We start from the raw sequence: 21,341 nt of genomic DNA, 5'->3' as shown, positions 1-21,341 counted from the left end.
GGGTAGAAAAGCCCAATTTGTTTTTTTTCTAACAAACTTTATATACTAGGGAAAGTTTTCTTAAAGTGGACAGCTCCGTTAAAGCTTCTCATCCTTTTATAAATTATTATAGATGAGTTTTAGGTTAAGTTCCCACAATGGTCAATGGTTTTGGTGAGTTTTTCATTATGGGCTCATATTCACTTGCGAGAGACTCGCATGATTCTTGTGCGAGTCTCTCGCATGAAAACCTGGCCCTGCCGCCGGCACTCAGACCGGAGCGTGCGGCTACATGTATTTCTGTGCAGTCCAAATGCCGGTGGCAGTGCCGGGTTGTCATGTGAGAAACTCGCACAAGAATCGTGCGAGTCTCTCGAAGTGAGTATGAGCCCTAAGAGTATTATTGCTGCATGAAAAACACTGCATTTTATAGTTTCAGGAAAGTAGATGGGATTTAAAGAAATCTCATGCCCTATGTGCTTTTTTTTTCTCGCAGCATAAGTTGAAGTGTGGTCGTGTTTGAAACCTGCAACATGTCAATTTCTCTTGCGAGTACACCAGATTTATGTGCTTTTTTTTCATCATAGAATTGTATTAGATGTGGAAAATCCAAAGGTGAAACTGAATGTGTTTTTACTGCGCTTCCGCTGCGAAAAAGGCACTTAAACCGCATTTTAATCTGCACATGACTGTGTCAATAAATTTTGTCAAAGCCAAATACCAGGAAGTATCAAAAACAAAGCAGATTTATTTAAATCATGACCTACCAAAATAAGACAAAAACAGCATAAAAAAATGATAAAAACACATGTTAAAAAATGCAATCAGAGACGTAATGAAAAAAATACAAGTTACCAAATTCACATAATAGCTGCAATGTCAAAAACTGACCACATTCTTATCTTGGGAATGTAGCCTAATAATGAAGAAAATTTGCAAGCACCAGTAAAGTAAAAAAAAAGCATAAAATTCCTTTAGACAAGCTTCTCTTAATAGTTAAATATGTCAGGGATAGAGAAATATTTTAATATAGGAAATTAATATTATCCAATGACCAGGTAGGCGACAAGTTTACCGGAATGTTACCTGAGCTGTTGTTAATATTTTGTATTTTCTACTGTTTGCTTCTCAAGCTGTTTCTATTTTAAATGTCTTCAACTTCTGTATAAAACAATTGATTCAGATAAGAAATACAGTGTTTGGGCTGGGAAAAACAGGCTCTGTGCATCTGCTGTGTACAGATGCCATGGTTAATAATAAAATGAGTCACACAGAGGACCAGCTTATAATGCTTCAGCAGACCTTCTTCATATATCCTTCACTTCTGCTACCCTCTTTTCTCCTTGTACAAACTTTGGCTGCTGTCCCAAACTCCACTGAGATCTGCAGCATTTGTTGTCTTCCAAAACAGTTCTGTTAAAGAACTGACACAGCAGTGGTCCTCTATGGATTTCAATAAATCATATAAATGGAGATGCATATGATATTAAAAATTTGTTGAAAACTTTTTGTATCTTAAGTGAAATCTTTCCTGTTTATTTTTAGTGTGACGCTTCCCTATTTTCTGTGCAATTTTTGCATTTCTTTGGTTTACATTAAGAAACTAGCTAACGTGTAATCACAACATGATACTCAACATTAGTATATTTGTGTTTATGAGTCTGTTCTATCCTATTGATCAATGTTTTAACCAATTGATTGATAAGTTAATTAAGGGTGCGTTCACATGTAGCAGATTTGCAGAAGACTTTAGGTTAACCTTTTAGGCCTAATTTCGCCTTAATGTCAACATATTTTATTTTGGTACTTATGTGTATACAGTGACTTCTAAAAGTATTCACCCCCTTGCTTTTTACCTATTTTGTTACATTACAACCTGTGTTTAAATATTGTTGTAATTCAATTTGTATGTGATGCATCAGCACTAGTGATGGGCGAACCCCATGTTCGGGATCGGCGGGTTCGCCCGAGTTTTTTTGTAATGTTCGAGTGATGACGCGAACTTGCGTCTGAACCCCAAACATGAACTTTACAGATATGGAGTCAATAGGGTGGCAGAGGGTGCAAACTCTCTCTCAGACTCTGCAGAGATCGCTATTGACCGCAGTATGGAATTGAGTTAATTGAGCTGTTGTGACATACTCAATTCCGTCTGCTACATCTTTATTTATTTTTTATTTATTTTATTAATTTATAGAGCAATATTAATTCCATAGCGCTTTACAGACATTATTGGCACTGTCCCCTATTGGGCTCACAATCTAAATTCCCTATCAGTATATGTTTTTGGAGTATGGGATGAAACCAGAGTAAAGTTCAAATAATAAATATACCAAGGGCCTTAATACATTATCATGATCGGAGGTTGGCACCCTAGGGGGAACATTGTGGTGCCCCCGCTCAACGATGGCTTACCCTAGAGGCCCTGATGTACCTTACAGCCACTAAGGGAGACCCACTACCCAATGTCTCAAGGGACCCCTTGCACTAGACATAGATAATACTGCTCTAAAGAGGATCCTAGTTCCCTTTAAAATTAAAAACAACAGAACATCCTCTTTAGAGCAGTATTATCTATGTCTAGTGCAAGGGGTCCCTTGAGACATCTGGTAGTGGGTCTCCCTTAGTGGCTGTAGGGTACATCAGGGCCCCTAGGGTAAGCCACCGTTGAGCGGGGGTGCCACAACGCTCCCCCTAGGGCGCCAACCTCCGCTGCCACGCAGGTGTAAGCTTAGGCGATACACCAGGGATTCCTAGCTTTTCCCTTATTGGGTTTTGTTGAACACATTCTGTTTTTGCTTTTGTTTTTTTGTCACGGTTTTTGGTGATTAATCAATTTTTTGTTTATTTTAATTAATAAAGTATCTTTTTAGGGTATTTCCTCATGATAATGATGAAACCAGAGTACCCTGAGGTAACCCACGCAAACACGGGGAGAACATACAGTCTCCTTGCAGATGTTGTCCTTGGTGGGATTTGAATCCAGGACCCCAGCACTGCAAGGCTACAGTGCTAATCACTGAGCCACCATGCCCTACAACTCTGCTAGCAGTTTAAATTCAATGCTGTTAGGCAGTGGCAGCACGATCCCAGTGTAAAAGATTCACTTGCTTTTTACATCCTAATGGAACAATAGCACATCCAAAATCATCCCAAAATATAAGGTCGCAATACTTATATGCTGCAGGATGCCGCAGGTCCCAACGATGAAAATCGGATGTAGCACAGGGACAAAGGATTGCTGAATACCCATTAAACACATACCATTTATGAGGCAGATAGTTATCTGGTATTATAGAAGAACACAGATAAGATCACAAATATACAGTTGTGCTCAAAAGTTTACATACCCCAGCAGAATTTTTGCTTTCTTGGCCCTTTTTCAGAGAATATGAATGATAACTCCAAAACTTTTTCTACACTTATGGTTAGCGGCTGGGTGAAGCAATTTATTGTCAAACTACTGTGTTTTCTCTTTTTAAATCATAATGATAACCCAAAATGTCCAAATGACCCTGATCAAAAGTTCACATACCCCATTTCTTAATATTGTGCATTGTCCCCTCTAACATCAATGACAGCTTGAAGTCTTTTGTCGTAGTTGTGGATGAGGTTCTTTATTTTCTCAGATGGTAAAACTGCCCACTCTTCTTGGCAAAAAGCCTTCAGTTCCTGTAAATTCCTGGGCTGTTTAGCATGAACTGTGTGCTTGAGATCTCCCCAGAGTGGCACAATGATACTGAGGTCAGGAGACTGAGATGGCCACTCCAGAACCTTCACTTTGTTCTGCTGTAGCCAATGACTGATCGACTTGGCCTTGTGTTTTGGATCGTTGTCATGTTGGAATGTCCAAGTACGTCCCATGTGCAGCTTCCGGGGCTGATTATTGCAAATTTGCCTCCAGTATTTGCTGCTGATAGCGCGCTGCATTCACCTTTCCTTCAACTTTGAGCAAGTTTCCTGTCCCTTCGTAGCTCACACATCCCCAAAACCTCTGTGCCTTACAGTAGAAATGGTGTTCCTTTCATCATAGAACTTTTTGACCTCTCTCCAAATGTAACATTTATGGTTGTGGCCAAAAAGTCAAATTTTGGTCTCATTACTCCAAATTACCTTGTTCCAGAAATTTTGAGGCTTGTCTTTGTGCTGTTTTAAGTATTGTAGGCGATGTACTTTGTGGCATTTGCGCAGTAATGGCTTTCTTCTGGCAACTCAACCATGCAGCCCATTTTTCTTCAAGTGCCTCCTTACTGTGCATCTTGAAACAGCCACACCACTAGTTTTCAGAGAGTCCAGTATTTCAGCTGATGTTATTTGTGGGTTTTTCTTTGCATCCTGAACAATTTTCCGGACAGTTGTGGACTAAAGTTTTGTCGGGTCTACCTGACCGTGGTTTTGTTTCTACAGAGCCTCTGATTTTTCATTTGTTAATCACAGTTTGAGCACTGATTTCAGGCATTATCAATTCCTTGGATATCTTTTTGTATCCCTTTCCTTTTTTATACAGTTCAGCTACCTTTTACCGTAGATCTGTTGACAATTCTTTTGCTTTCCCCATGATTCACAATCCAGAAACGTCAGTGGCTGCATGAAAGATGCAAGAGTCTGTCTGGATCCCAGAAACTCACTCAGCTTTTATGCACACACACTGATCACAAGCAAACAGGTCACAGGTGAGGATGTTATCTTTAGTAGTCATTCAAACCCATTTGTGTCAACTTCTGTGCATGTTATCAGGCCAAAATCACCAGAGTATGAGAACTTTTGATCAGGGTCATTGGGATGTTTTGGGTTGTCATTATGATTTAAAAAGAGAAAACACAGTAGTTTGAGAATAAATGGCTTCACTCAACCACTAACCATAAGTGGAGAAAAAGTTTTGATGTTATCATTCATATTCTCTGAAAAAAGGCCAAGAAGACAAAAATTCTGCTGGGGTATGTAAACTTTTGAGCACAACTTTGTGTGTCATATCCAATAGGGTGCAGGAAGATGATTAAATTAAATCTGCAGCAGTGCCTAAGTACAAACATTTATTTTTTTATCACCAATTTCCATTTTAATTCAACATTTCAACCTTAATTTGTATTAAATATTTCCTTCCAGGCTATATTTTTCCTTTTTCCTGTAGCAGCGAGTAAAGTAATGTTTGTGTTTAGATCTTATTGTCATGCCCAAAACACCTAATGTACGTCTGGAGCACATCAGGCAAGCGAGCAAGCAGCAAAAGTGTCATAAAGTATTAAATAATTGTCTGAGTACTGTCCAAAATGTGCATCCTGCCCAATGACTGAAGCAATGTCTAGCATACTGAGGAATTTATGAAGTCTAAAATAGACTCATCTGTACATTAGTGCCATTTTCTATCACACCTGAATGACAGCACTAAGTGTTTATTTCGAATTAGTGTCTCTTTTTCCTCTGATAATACAATATGGTTTTAGCATTCTGTTCGGTACAATTTCTGCTTCATCTGGGATGGTATACAGCAGTGTGGAATTCCCAAAGATTTGAGTGTCATTATTTTTTTCATTCAACTGGTGGTCCATTTGGATAGAATTCACACGATAATGCATTTATCTTACCCTTCCTGAGTGTATCTACCTTGGTTATTTGGGAATATGTTAGTTCCTTTGTGGGCCTTAAAACTTATCAAGTTAAATAAACCATAACAAAGAGATGCTTGGGAACAGTCTGATTTTAACATTTTTATAAGGTGCTTAAATTGTTTTCATGTAATGTCTGCTACTTTAGATGGATTACAATCCCCTGAAGAGAAAAGTAAAGTTTTCTAGAAAGTATTACCCGTTTTATCAGATTTCACTTTTATCATGTGCAGATCAAATGTCATAGACATGTATAATTCCAGATGAAAGGCCTCATTAAGATCTGTGTTGTATTAGTTTTTTTTCACGGACACAACACGTACCCATTATAATCTCTGGTGCTATTCACATGTTTGTGATTTTTCACAGTGTGTGTGTCTCTGCAAAACATACGGATCGAAAGGCTGCTGCAATCCAGGGGTGATTTCAACAGAAGAGCAAATAAAACATAGAAAGATTGCGGTCCATATCTGCGCTGCCAGCTTGTGAAGAAAGGTTGGACACCAGAAGCATTATAAAACAACTGAAAAATGAAAGAAACCATTATTATATAATGCTTCTGGCATCTGATATTTCTTCACCAGCTGGTAGCGTGGATATGGACCACAAACTTTCCATTCTTTATCAACACTGGCTGTTTACACAGGGCTAGCTTCAGTTTCTTGAAGGCCATCTCAGCTTCTGGAGACCACTTAGCCATAGCCAACTTTGTCTCTTTTAAGGAGGTCCATCAGAGGGGCGGTTATCATGGTGAAGTTAGGGATGAACCGGCGGTAGTAGCCCACGATGCCCAGGAACGCCCTGATCTGCTTCTTTGAGAGAGGTTATGGCCATCTCTGGATAGCATCAACTTTATTAATTTGGGGTTTTAATTCAGCCCTGCCTACAACATAGCCCAAGTGTTTAGCTTCATCCATGCCCATGTCATATTTTTTTGGGTTTATGGAAAACTTTGCCTTACATTGAACATCAAGTATCTATTGCTGGGGACTAGAGTTGAGCGAAACGAGTCGAAAAATTCAAAAGTCGCCGACTTTTGGCAAAGTCGGGTTTCATGAAACGAAACCCGACCCTAGGATGAGGTCGGCCACGAGGTCGGCGACTTACGCGCCAAAGTCGCGTTTCAAAAGTTTGTTTTGCGCTCTTTTTCAGCCAATCAGGATCCACGGACACTGTGGGCAACGTGATGACATAGGCACGGGTCACCACCATCTTTCAGAAGGGCATGCAAGTGATTGGCTTGCTTTGGTGGGCGTCACAGGGGGTATAAAAGGGCGTGCACGCCGACCGCCATCTTACTTCTGCCGATCTTAGTATAGGGAGAGGTTGCTGCTGATTCTGTAGGGAGAGCGTTAGGCAGGGAAGAAGACAAAAAAACTGCTTCTGCTGCTAGCGATTTGGCCTGCACAACACACCAGTCACTGTGTGTGCAGTGCAAGGGGAGGCTATATAGTGGTGTATCAGTGGTGTTGGTTGTTGGGCTGCCTTCTAAGGCTTCCTGACATTCCTGCATTGCTGTTTACCCACTGCTCCGCAAACTGCTTTTTTAAAAGCAATCCCAATTTTTTTTTTTGTCCTGCTGAGAAGACAAAAAAACTGCTTCTGCTGCTAGCAATTTGGCCTGCACAACACACCAGTCACTGTGTGTGCAGTGCAAGGGGAGGCTATATAGTGGTGTATCAGTGGTGTTGGTTGTTGGGCTGCCTTCTAAGGCTTCCTGACATTCCTGCATTGCTGTTTACCCACTGCTCCGCAAACTGCTTTTTTAAAAGCAATCCAATCTCCCTTATCCTCTAGTCACTTTTGTCACAGCTGTGCCATCGAGCCTGTCACATAGCGCTCAGATATTCATTGGGCCTCACACAATCCAAACGTGTCCAGTGTCCAAAAGTGTGTGCAGAGATTCAAAATCTCCCTTATCCTCTAGTCACTTTGGTCACAGCTGTGCCATCGAGCCTGTCACATAGCGCTCAGATATCAGTGGGCCTCACACAATCCAAAAGTGTCCAGTGTCCAAAAGTGTGTGCAGAGATTCAAAATCTCCCTTATCCTCTAGTCACTTTGGTCACAGCTGTGCCATCGAGCCTGTCACATAGCGCTCAGATATCAGTGGGCCTCACACAATCCAAAAGTGTCCATCCAGTGTCCAAAAGTGTGTGCAGAGATTCAAAATCTCCCTTATCCTCTAGTCACTTTTGTCACAGCTGTGCCATTGAGCCTGTCACATAGCGCTCAGATATTCATTGGGCCTCACACAATCCAAAAGTGTCCAGTGTCCAAAAGTGTGTGCAGAGATTCAAAATCTCCCTTATCCTCTAGTCACTTTTGTCACAGCTGTGCCATCGAGCCTGTCACATAGCGCTCAGATATTCATTGGGCCTCACACAATCCAAAAGTGTCCAGTGTCCAAAAGTGTGTGCAGAGATTCAAAATCTCCTTTATCCTCTAGTCACTTTTGTCACAGCTGTGCCATCGAGCCTGTCACATAGCGCTCAGATATTCATTGGGCCTCACACAATCCAAAAGTGTCCAGTGTCCAAAAGTGTGTGCAGAGATTCAAAATCTCCCTTATCCTCTAGTCACTTTGGTCACAGCTGTGCCATCGAGCCTGTCACATAGCGCTCAGATATCAGTGGGCCTCACACAATCCAAAAGTGTCCATCCAGTGTCCAAAAGTGTGTGCAGAGATTCAAAATCTCCCTTATCCTCTAGTCACTTTTGTCACAGCTGTGCCATCGAGCCTGTCACATAGCGCTCAGATATTCATTGGGCCTCACACAATCCAAAAGTGTCCAGTGTCCAAAAGTGTGTGCAGAGATTCAAAATCTCCCTTATCCTCTAGTCACTTTTGTCACAGCTGTGCCATCGAGCCTGTCACATAGCGCTCAGATATTCATTGGGCCTCACACAATCCAAAAGTGTCCAGTGTCCAAAAGTGTGTGCAGAGATTCAAAATCTCCCTTATCCTCTAGTCACTTTTGTCACAGCTGTGCCATCGAGCCTGTCACATAGCGCTCAGATATTCATTGGGCCTCACACAAACCAAAAGTGTCCAGTGTCCAAAAGTGTGTGCAGAGATTCAAAATCTCCCTTATCCTCTAGTCACTTTTGTCACAGCTGTGCCATCGAGCCTGTCACATAGCGCTCAGATATTCATTGGGCCTCACACAATCCAAAAGTGTCCAGTGTCCAAAAGTGTGTGCAGAGATTCAAAATCTCCCTTATCCTCTAGTCACTTTTGTCACAGCTGTGCCATCGAGCCTGTCACATAGCGCTCAGATATTCATTGGGCCTCACACAATCCAAAAGTGTCCAGTGTCCAAAAGTGTGTGCAGAGATTCAAAATCTCCCTTATCCTCTAGTCACTTTTGTCACAGCTGTGCCATCGAGCCTGTCACATAGCGCTCAGATATTCATTGGGCCTCACACAATCCAAAAGTGTCCAGTGTCCAAAAGTGTGTGCAGAGATTCAAAATCTCCCTTATCCTCTAGTCACTTTTGTCACAGCTGTGCCATCGAGCCTGTCACATAGCACTCAGATATTCATTGGGCCTCACACAATCCAAAAGTGTCCAGTGTCCAAAAGTGTGTGCAGAGATTCAAAATCTCCCTTATCCTCTAGTCACTTTTGTCACAGCTGTGCCATCGAGCCTGTCACATAGCTCTCAGATATTCATTGGGCCTCACACAATCCAAAAGTGTCCAGTGTCCAAAAGTGTGTGCAGAGATTCAAAATCTCCCTTATCCTCTAGTCACTTTGGTCACAGCTGTGCCATCGAGCCTGTCACATAGCGCTCAGATATCAGTGGGCCTCACACAATCCAAAAGTGTCCAGTGTCCACAAGTGTCTGCAGAAATTCAAAATCTCCCCTGTCCTATAGACACCTTGTACCTTGTTTTACATTACTATATAGTTTGTTGGATTTTGTCTACATTTCTACCAAAAATGAGGAAGGCTGGTGGAAGAGGCCGTGGAATTGGGTGGGGGTTGGCAGCTGGTAATGATGGTGTTGGTGGTGGATCTGATGGTAGTGGCAAGAGCAAAATAGGACCGAATGCAGGAGGTGCTGACCCTGCGTCATCGTCTGGCTACATAAGGCCTCGAACGCTTAGTTTTCTAGGAGTTGGCAAACCGCTTTTAAAGCCAGAGCATCAGGAAAAAGTTTTGTCTTACATTGCTGACTCAGCCTCCAGCTCTATCGCCTCCTCTTCTTCAGTTCTAAAAAGTAAAAGCACTGAGTCGGCATTGGAGGCTCATGTTCATGAACCACACCTTTCCTTGTGTCCTTCACCCCAACCAAGATTGAAGGATGACGCAGGCCATACTACTGATTACTCCATGGAGCTGTTTTCACATACCATGCCTGGATTATCAAGTGAAATGGTGAACTACCCAGGCCAAGATGAATCTGACATGGAGTGCACTGATGCACAGCCGCTGATGGATGATTCTGCTGGTACATTCACTCAGAGCACTACATTGTCCTCGCAGTGTACAGAGCCAGATTCTGACCCTGATGAGACTCAGGTGCCCCTTCCCGCACACTATACCACCATACATGGTGACACAGAGGAAGGTGCACATGACATAGAAGAGGAGGTGATGGATGACCCAGTTGTTGACCCAGATTGGCATCCATTGGGGGAAGAGGGTGCTGCTTCCAATAGCTCAGATGAGGAGCATCCACAGCAGACATCGACATCCCAACAGCTGTTATCTGGCAGGCCCGGAGCACTCCAAAGACAGGTTCCAAACATCAAAAGAGTTGCTGGACAGCTTGTCCAGAGGGTCAAGAGATCACAGCGTGCTAGGCCGCAAAATGTCTGCCAAAGTAGGAAGAGTGCAGTGTGGCACTTTTTTGACCAAAATCCTCATGATCAGGCCAAGGTTATCTGTAAGAAGTGCGCAAAGACCTTTAGCCGAGGGAAAAATCTGAAAAATTTGAATACCAGTTGCATGCTTAGACATTTAACCAGCATGCACTTGCAAGCATGGACACAACACCAAACCTCAAGTGCCACATGTGCAACTGATCACAACGAAGGTAGTCAGTAACGCTACATTGTTTCCCCCACTGTAAGCCCACCGGTTAGCACAGCAGCAAATGTTGAAGTGTCGTTGCAAGACCACAGCAGTCAGGGAATCCCACTGTTATATCAACGAAAGACTGATTCTAGGCCATCAGAAAGAACACCAACTCCATCACCATCATCAACCCTCTCTCAGTCCGCCCTGTCCACCGCTACTTCCACCATATGCAGCTCTCAAGTCCAGCTCACCCTCCCAGACACTATGAGTAGGTCAAGAAAGTACTCAGTCTCTCATCCGCGTACACTGGGTTTGAACGCCCACATTGCCAAACTAATCTCGTTTGAGATGATGCCCTTTCGGTTGGTGGAAAGCACAGCTTTCCGCGAACTCATGGCCTATGCAGTACCACGCTATGACCTACCCAGTCGCCACTTCTTCTCTCGCAAAGCCATCCCAGCCCTCCACCATCATGTGAAAGACCGCATTGTCCATGCACTCAAGCAGTCAGTGAGCGGAAAGGTGCACCTCACAACTGATGCATGGTCCAGTCGGCATGGCCAGGGCCGTTACGTGTCCATCACTGTGCACTGGGTTAAAGTGGTGGATGCAGGGTCCACAGGGGACAGCGGTGGTGGGACAGTGCTGCCTAGCCCACGGTATAGGAAACAGTTGGCTGTAGGCGTTCGACCCTCCTCCTCCTCCTCCAGAAGCGAAAGCTCGTCCACAGAGCGCAGTCGTACGAGCACTCCATCTGCAGCTGCCACTGTTGCACACGATGTGTCCCCCTATCGAGCAGCTAGTGGAAAGCGTCAGCAGGCTGTGTTGCAGATGATGTGTTTGGGCGACAGACACACCGCCGAGGTGCTGGCCGAGTACTTGAAGCGACAAGCTGAGTCATGGCTGGGCAGGGTACATCTTGAGGCAGGCAAGGTAGTTAGTGATAACGGCCGTAATTTTGTGGCAGCCATAGCCCTTTCAAAACTCAGCCACATACCTTGCTTGGCTCACACCTTGAACCTGGTGGTGCAGTGCTTCCTCAAAAATTATCCGGAGTTAACAGCCCTGCTCCAGAAGGTGCGAAGACTGTGCGCGCGCACATCCGCCGGCCGCCTGTACACTCCGTTCGTATGCAGAAGCTGCAGCGATTGCTCCACCTTCCCAACCACCGCCTCATTATCGACATTGCAACAAGGTGGAACTCCACCCTGCACATGGTGGAGCGGCTGTGCGAGCAGAGGCAGGTCATAATGCATTTGTGGGAGGATACACGGCCAGGCACTTTGAGAGCAGACATGGAGTTGACAGGTGTGCAGTGGTCGAAGCTGAAAGACCTTTGTAAAGTCCTTCAGTGTTTTGAGGAATGCACACGGCTGGTAAGCGCAGACGACGCCATCCTAAGCATGAGCATCCCACTTTTGCGTCTGCTCATGCAAACTTTGACGCACCTTAAGGAGCAGGCGTCTGCAGCCAATGTTGATGAGGAGGAAGAGGAGGAGGGAATCCTTGATGACATTCAGCCATTGTCTGCTCAGGGACCTCTCCTGGACGAGGTGGAGGAAGAAGAGGAGGAGGATGATGATGGGGATGATTACTTAGGGGAGGAGGATGCATCTCGTGGGGCAAGTGAAAATGTTGGCGTGGCAAGGTCTGGTACAGGGTTTGTGCGTGACTGGAGGGATGTGGATTTGCCAGAAAGTGCTCCTCCACCCAGCACTCGCAGTGCATCATTGACACCGGGAACATTGGCCCACATGTCAGATTATGCCTTGCGGATCCTAAAAAGGGACCCCCGCATTGCCAAAATGATGAACGATGACGACTACTGGTTGGCCAGCATCCTGGATCCTCGCTATAAAGGCAAATTACAAAACATCATGCCACAGGAGAACCTTGACCTAATATTGGCTAATAAACAAGCAACTCTGGTAAATCGGTTGCTTGAGGCATTCCCAGCACACAGCAGCGGTGATGGTTCTCACACGAGCCGTACGGGCCGGGGGCAGCTTGGCAGAGGTGTTCGTGGTGCACACAGCAGAAGTGGCGTTGGAGACAGGGGTTTCATGACAATGTTGTGGACTGATTTTTCAAATACCGCTCACACAACTGGTAATACTGCATCGATGGAAAGTGACAGGAGACAGCAGTTGTCAACTATGGTTACAAACTACTTTTCCTCCCATATCGATGTTCTCCCACACAGGTCATTCCCCTTTGACTATTGGGCCGCTAAACTGGACACCTGGCCTGAATTGGCCCAATATGCCTTACAGGAGCTCGCTTGCCCAGCTGCAAGTGTGCTATCGGAAAGAGTCTTCAGTGCAGCTGGATCAATCCTGACAGAAAAAAGGACCCGTCTGTCAACCCAAAATGTGGATGATCTAACCTTCATTAAAATGAACCACGCATGGGTTTCCAAGGATTTTGTCCCACCTTCCCCTGATGACACATAGGGTGACAGAAAAATGGCTTGCTTTGGTCCACCTCTTCCTGGTACTTCACCTATTTCGCCTTTTGCATCAGCTGAATGTCCAACATCAACATATGCCACTTTCTAAAACTCCCTAACTGTGCTGCCTCCCCCCCATTGCCGGGGTCACCACCTAGCGCACGACACCGTGCGAGTGCCGTTGCCCTGGACAGGTGGGTAGGCCGACTCTTGGGCGCGGGCACTGGCACAGGGTCCCTCATAGTGCAATCAAGTGTCTCTGACGGTGGTGGTGCACACCCGCCATCAGACACACCGCTGTACTATGAGGGGCCCAGTGCCAGTACTGACGCCCACGAGTGGGCCCCCCTTGCTTGGGCAGGGCCCCAGCATTTGCAATCTTTACCTCTCCCTGCTCCTCCGCTGTGTAATCTGGGCCGTCAAATCCATACTGTGCCTGACACCGTCTGAGCCTGCCTCCTGATGTATAGACATATATTTTGAATGTGTACGCTATCCATACATGTTATCCGGGGACACGGTACCCTTTCTAACCTTTGTGCAATCACGTGCAATCCATACTGGGCCTAACACCGTCTGAGCCTGCCTCCTGAGACATATATTTTGAATGTGTACGCTATCCATACATGTTATCAGGGGATACGGTACCCTTTCTAACCTTTGTGCAATCACGTGCAATCCATACTGGGCCTAACACTGTCTGAGAATGATAGATGGGGCCCACCATACACTGGAACATTCCAAAGGTGGACATCAGACACTGGAGCAGCATTTACAGGGCCCATTATACACTAGAGCATTAGAAATGGGGCCCATTATGTTTGGAGCATTATTTGGGCCCATAAGACAGTAGAGCTTCATCCATGGGGACCAACATATACTGTAGCATTATGTGGAGCTCATCATATACTGTTTCAAACATTATATGGGACCAATGATTCTGTATGGAGAAATAGATGGGCCTCGTCATGAGATGTAAAAAGTGAGGTATTTTTCATTGTACTATACCGCTATTTCTCTGCCGTATCGGAGCATGATGAGTTGTGGTATGTGTTAAAGGGGCACTCTTTCGCCCAGGGCACATGAAAACCTGGAGCCAGCCCTCCCCCCCCACAGTCTGTAGCCAAATAACCCCCATTTTTCAGTGCGTAACTTGTATTATGAAGTTAATTAAGGTTGACAAGCTTAAGTAAGAAGAATTGATGCTTTTGGCATTCAAATGGCCACTGTTGGTGTGTTTCCTGTCCTCCTCTCACTGCCGACTTTTATTCCCCATTGACTTACATTGGGTTTCGTGTTTCGGGACGACCCCGACTTTTCCCTATAATCGGACGATCTTGCTCGACCCGACTTTTGGAAAAGTCGGGTTTCACGAAACGAAACGCGACCCTAAAAAACCAAAAGTCGCTCAACTCTACTGGGGACTTTGCTCAGATGGCTTCCCCAGTCCTGGCAGAAGATTACAATGTCATCCAAGTAGACCACTGTCTACTTCCTGTGGGGAGTTTGCATCCGGGCTATGGCTCTCTGGAAGATGGTCGCAGCTCCTTGTAACCCAAATTGCATCATTGTGTACTAGAAACATCTGTCTGGCATCGAGAAGGCTGTATTTTCCTTGGCATCTTGGAACATGGGAATTTGGCAATATCTTTTCTTGAAGTTAAGGGTGATAAATAGTGTTGAGCGATACCATCCGATACCCTAAAATATTGGATCGGATGGTATTGGCCCGATACAAAAAAAGTATCGGGTATCGCCGATTCCGATACCGGAAGTCCCATTCAAGTCTATGAATGTACGGACCTTCTGGGGGTCTGTGCCGACTGCCCGGGGGTCTGTGCCGACTGCCCGGGGGTCTGTGCGGACTGCCGGGGGTCTGTACCGGCCTGCCGGGGGGGCTGTGCCGGCCTGCCGGTGGTTTGTACCGACTGTCCGGGGGTCTGTGCAGGCTGCGTGGGTCTGTTCCGGCCTGCCGGTGGTCTGTGCTGACTGTCCGGGGGTCTGTGCAGGCTGCGGGGGTCTGTGCCGGCCTGCCGGGGGGGCTGTGCCGGCCTGCCAGTGGTCTGTGCCGACTGTCCGGGGGTCTGTGCAGGCCGCGGGGGTCTGTACCGGCCTGCCGGGGGGCTGTGCCGACTGTCCGGGGGTCTGTGCAGGCTGCGGGGGTCTGTGCAGGATCGTCTGATGGGACTACAAGTCCCATCGGGTGATGCCTGCTACCATGACGATGATTGACACATTAGCCAATGATGGGACAGTAGTAGTCCCATCATCCGGTTAATGTGTTGAATGTACAAAAAAAAAATCATACTACATACATGCAACATACATACTACATACATACTACATATATACTACATGCACGCAACATGCATACTACATATATACTACATGCATGCAACATACATACATACTACATATATACTACATGCATGCAACATACATGCTACATATATACCACATATATACTACATACATGCTACATACATACTACATGCAACATGCATACTACATATATACTACATGCATGCAACATACATATATACTACATGCAACATGCATACTACATATATACTACATGCATGCAACATGCATACATACTACATATATACCACATATATACCTCATGCATGCAACATACATATATACTACATATATACCACATGCATGCAATATACAACATATATACTACATGCATGCAGCATGCATATATACTACATATATATCACTTGCATGCAGCATACATATATACAACATATATACTATATGCATGCAACATGCATATTACATATATACCACATATATGCTACATGCATGCAACATACATATATACTACATATATACCACATGCATGCAACATACATATATACAACATATATACTACATGCATGCAACATGCTTACTACATATATACCACATATATACTACATGCATGCAACATACATATATACTGCATATATACTACATGCAACATGCATACTACATATATACCACATGCATGCAACATGCATACTACATATATACCACATATATACTACATGCATGCAACATACATACTACATACATGCAACATACATACTACATACATGCTACATACATACTACATATATACTACATGCATGCAACATGCATACTACATATATACTACATGCATGCAACATACATACATACTACATATATACCACATGCATGCAACATTCATGCTACATATATACTACATGCATGCAACATACATGCTACATATATACCACATATATACTACATACATGCTGCATACATACTACATGCAACATGCATACTACATATATACTACATGCATGCATCATGCATACTACATATATACTACATGCATGCAACATACATATATACTACATGCAACATACATACTACATATATACCACATGCATGCAACATGTATACTACATATATTACATATATACTACATGCATGCAACATACATATATACTACATACATGCATCATACATACATACTACATATATACCACATGCATGCAACATGCATACTACATATATACTACATATATACTACATGCATGCAACATACATATATACTACATACAATACATTCATACAATACATACATATAGACATACAGTACATATAACATAGAGTACATACTCACCATCACTTGTCATTTTTATCCCCGCAGCTGTTATCATAGTCTCACTTTAAGGCATTGCTGTGTGAGAAATTTCCCATGCAGCTTTTGCCATAAAGAGAGACTAGGGACTTTTTTTTTACAGTGGCGGAGGAATACAGTGCGGAAGGATACCTACCACCCGTCATTGGATTCCTGAAGCCCGTAGAGAACGGTAGCATCAGCTGATGCTGCTGTCCTCCACGCAAGATCGTCGTGGGACACTCGTGGACTTCTGCGGATCAGGGGTAAGTATATTGGTGGCTTGTTATTTTAATATTTATTCCACAGATGACAACGGCTTCGGGGATCAAAGTGACAAGTGATGGTGAGTATGTACTCTATGTTATATGTACTGTATGTCTATATGTATGTATTGTATGAATGTATTGTATGTAGTATATATGTATGTTGCATGCATGTAGTGTATATATGTAGTATGCATGTTGCATGCATGTGGTATATATGTAGTATGTATGTTGTGTATGTTGCATGCATGTAGTATATATGTAGTATGCATGTTGCATGCATGTGGTATATATGTAGTATGTATGTTGCATGTAGTATATATGTAGTATATATGTATGTTGCATGCATGTAGTATATATGTGGTATATATGTAGTATGCATGTTGCATGCATGTAGTATATATGTATGTTGCATGCATGTAGTATATATGTGGTATATATGTAGTATGCATGCTGCATGCATGTGGTATATATGTAGTATGTATGTTGCATGTAGTATATATGTAGTATATATGTATGTTGCATGCAGTAGATATGTGGTATATATGTAGTATGCATGTTGCATGCATGTGATATATATGTATGTTGCATGCATGTAGTATATATGTATGTTGCATGCATGTAGTATATATGTGGAATATATGTAGTATGCATGTTGCATGCATGTAGTATATATGTAGTATGCATGTTGCATGCATGTGGTATATATGTAGTATGTATGTAGTATGTATGTTGCATGCAGTATATATGTTGTATATATGTAGTATGCATGTTGCATGCATGTAGTATATATGTTGTATGTATGGTGCATGCATGTAGTATATATGTAGTATGTATGTTGCATGCATGTAGTATATATGTATGTTGCATGCATGTAGTATATATGTAGTATGCATGTTGCATGCATGTGGTATATATGTAGTATGTATGTTGCATGTAGTATATATGTTGTATATATGTATGTTGCATGCATGTAATATATATGTTGTATATATGTAGTATGCATGTTGCATGCATGTAGTATATATGTTGTATATATGTATGTTGCATGCATATAGTATATATGTAGTATATATGTAGTATGTATGTTGCATGTAGTATATATGTAGTATGTATGTATGTTGCATGTAGTATATATATGTAGTATGTATGTATGTTGCATGTAGTATATATGCAGTATGTATGTTGCATGCATGTAGTATGTATGTTGCATGTGGTATATATGTAGTAAATATGTAGTATGCATGTTGCATGCATGTAGTATATATGTTGTATATATGTATGTTGCATGTATGTAGTATATATGTAGTATGAATGTAGTATGTATGTTGCATGCATGTAGTATATATGTAGTATGTATGTTGCATGTAGTATATATGTAGTATATATGTATGTTGCATGCATGTAGTATATATGTAGTATGTATGTTGCATGTAGTATATATGTTGTATATATGTATGTTGCATGCATGTGGTGTATATGTAGTATGCATGTGGTATATATGTGGTATATATGTAGTATGTATGTTGCATGCATGTAGTATATATGTAGTATGCATTTTGCATGCATGTGGTATATATGTAGTATGTATGTAGTATGTATGTTGTATGTAGTATATATGTTGTGTATATGTACGTTGCATGCATGTAGTATATATGTTGTATATATGTAGTATGCATGTTGCATGCATGTAGTATATCTGTTGTATATATGTCTGTTGCATGCATGTAGTATATATGTAGTATATACAGTGGGGCAAAAAAGTATTTAGTCAGTCAGCAATAGTGCAAGTTCCACCACTTAAAAAGATGAGAGTCGTCTGTAATTTACATCATAGGTAGACCTCAACTATGGGAGACAAACTGAGAAAAAAAAAATCCAGAAAATCACATTGTCTGTTTTTTTTTCATTTTATTTGCATATTATGGTAGAAAATAAGTATTTGGTCAGAAACAAGCAATCAAGATTTCTGGCTCTCACAGACCTGTAACTTCTTCTTTAAGAGTCTCCTCTTTCCTCCACTCATTACCTGTAGTAATGGCACCTGTTTAAACTTGTTATCAGTATAAAAAGACACCTGTGCACACCCTCAAACAGTCTGACTCCAAACTCCACTATGGTGAAGACCAAAGAGCTGTCAAAGGACACCAGAAACAAAATTGTAGCCCTGCACCAGGCTGGGAAGACTGAATCTGCAATAGCCAACCAGCTTGGAGTGAAGAAATCAACTGTGGGAGCAATAATTAGAAAATGGAAGACATACAAGACCACTGATAATCTCCCTCGATCTGGTGCTCCACGCAAAATCCCACCCCGTGGGGTCAGAATGATCACAAGAACGGTGAGCAAAAATCCCAGAACCACGCGGGGGGACCTAGTGAATGAACTGCAGAGAGCTGGGACCAATGTAACAAGGCCTACCATAAGTAACACACTACGCCACCATGGACTCAGATCCTGCAGTGCCAGACGTGTCCCACTGCTTAAGCCTGTACATGTCCGGGCCCATCTGAAGTTTGCTAGAGAGCATTTGGATGATCCAGAGGAGTTTTGGGAGAATGTCCTATGGTCTGATGAAACCAAACTGGAACTGTTTGGTAGAAACACAACTTGTCGTGTTTGGAGGAAAAAGAATACTGAGTTGCATCCATCAAACACCATACCTACTGTAAAGCATGGTGGTGGAAACATCATGCTTTGGGGCTGTTTCTGCAAAGGGGCCAGGACGACTGATCCGGGTACATGAAAGAATGAATGGGGCCATGTATCGTGAGATCTTGAGTGCAAACCTCCTTCCATCAGCAAGGGCATTGAAGATGAAACGTGGCTGGGTCTTTCAACATGACAATGATCCAAAGCACACCGCCAGGGCAACGAAGGAGTGGCTTCGTAAGAAGCATTTCAAGGTCCTGGAGTGGCCTAGCCAGTCTCCAGATCTCAGCCCTATAGAAAACCTTTGGAGGGAGTTGAAAGTCCGTGTTGCCAAGCGAAAAGCCAAAAACATCACTGCTCTAGAGGAGATCTGCATGGAGGAATGGGCCAACATACCAACAACAGTGTGTGGCAACCTTGTGAAGACTTACAGAAAACGTTTGACCTCTGTCATTGCCAACAAAGGATATATCACAAAGTATTGAGATGAAATTTTGTTTCTGACCAAATACTTATTTTCCACCATAATATGCAAATAAAATGAAAAAAAAAACAGACAATGTGAGTTTCTGGATTTTTTTTTCTCAGTTTGTCTCCCATAGTTGAGGTCTACCTATGATGTAAATTACAGACGCCTCTCATCTTTTTAAGTGGTGGAACTTGCACTATTGCTGACTGACTAAATACTTTTTTGCCCCACTGTATATAGATATAATCATTATAATTTGCTATAACTAACCATAGTTAGTTACTATGCCTGGGCAACGCCGGGCTTTTCAGCTAGTAATAATAATATTATTTTGCATTCCTTTTTTTCACAGATTACTGTTTCAAAAAAAGAATCACATACGAAGTGGAGTCAACTAATCTATGTATTGCTGTAGGATAATTTATTCTTCTCTCATTTATAGGCCTCCCACTTTATAGAGAAAATAGATAATATCCATCAGGAAATCCGCTCCCAACCACCAAGTGCTGTGACTCCCATCCCTCCCTGGCTCACTTTCCACATTTGATCCCACCACAGAAGAAGTCTCTAGACTCCTCTCTTCTTCTCGTCTGACTACCGACCCCATTCCCTCACATCTCCTCCAGTCTCTCACTCCAATCGTCACAACTCACCTAACTACAGTCTTTAATCTCTCCCTCTCTTCGGGCATTTTCCCATCCTCCTTCAAACACTCTATCGTTACTCCATTACTAAAGACTCTTACTCTTTCGACTCATCCTGCACAAACAACTACAGACCAGTCTCTAATCTCCCCTTCATCTCAAAACTTTTGGAGCGCCTAGTCTACTCCCGCTTTTCCCGTTACCTCTCCACTCACTTTCTCCTAGACCCTTCACAGTCTGGCTTCTGCCCCCTACATTTGACTGAAACTGCTCTCTCATCAAAGTTACCAATGACCTTCTGACTGCAAAATGTAATGGTGACCACTCTCTGCTCATTCTTCTCGACCTTTCTGCAGCTTTCAACACTGTTGACCACTGTCTCCTACTCTCTAGGCTCCAGTCACTAGGCATTAAGGACACCGCTCTCTCCTGGTTCTCTTCCTATCTTTCTGACCGCTCCTTCAGTGTTTTGCTCGCTGGCTCTACGTCATCTCCTCTTCCTCTCGCTGTCGGGGTACCTCAGGGCTCAGTCCTTGGCCCCCTTATCTTATCTCTCTACACGGCCCCAATTGGACAGACCATCAGCAGATTTGACTTCTTTATGCTGATG

This window comes from Dendrobates tinctorius, unplaced genomic scaffold, assembly GCF_039654945.1.
Source record: "Dendrobates tinctorius isolate UK_male_01 unplaced genomic scaffold, ASM3965494v1 ptg000005l, whole genome shotgun sequence".
Classification (NCBI taxonomy): Eukaryota; Metazoa; Chordata; class Amphibia; order Anura; family Dendrobatidae; genus Dendrobates; species Dendrobates tinctorius.
The sequence above is the reverse complement of the archived record's forward strand: the minus strand, read 5'-3'. Positions refer to the sequence as shown.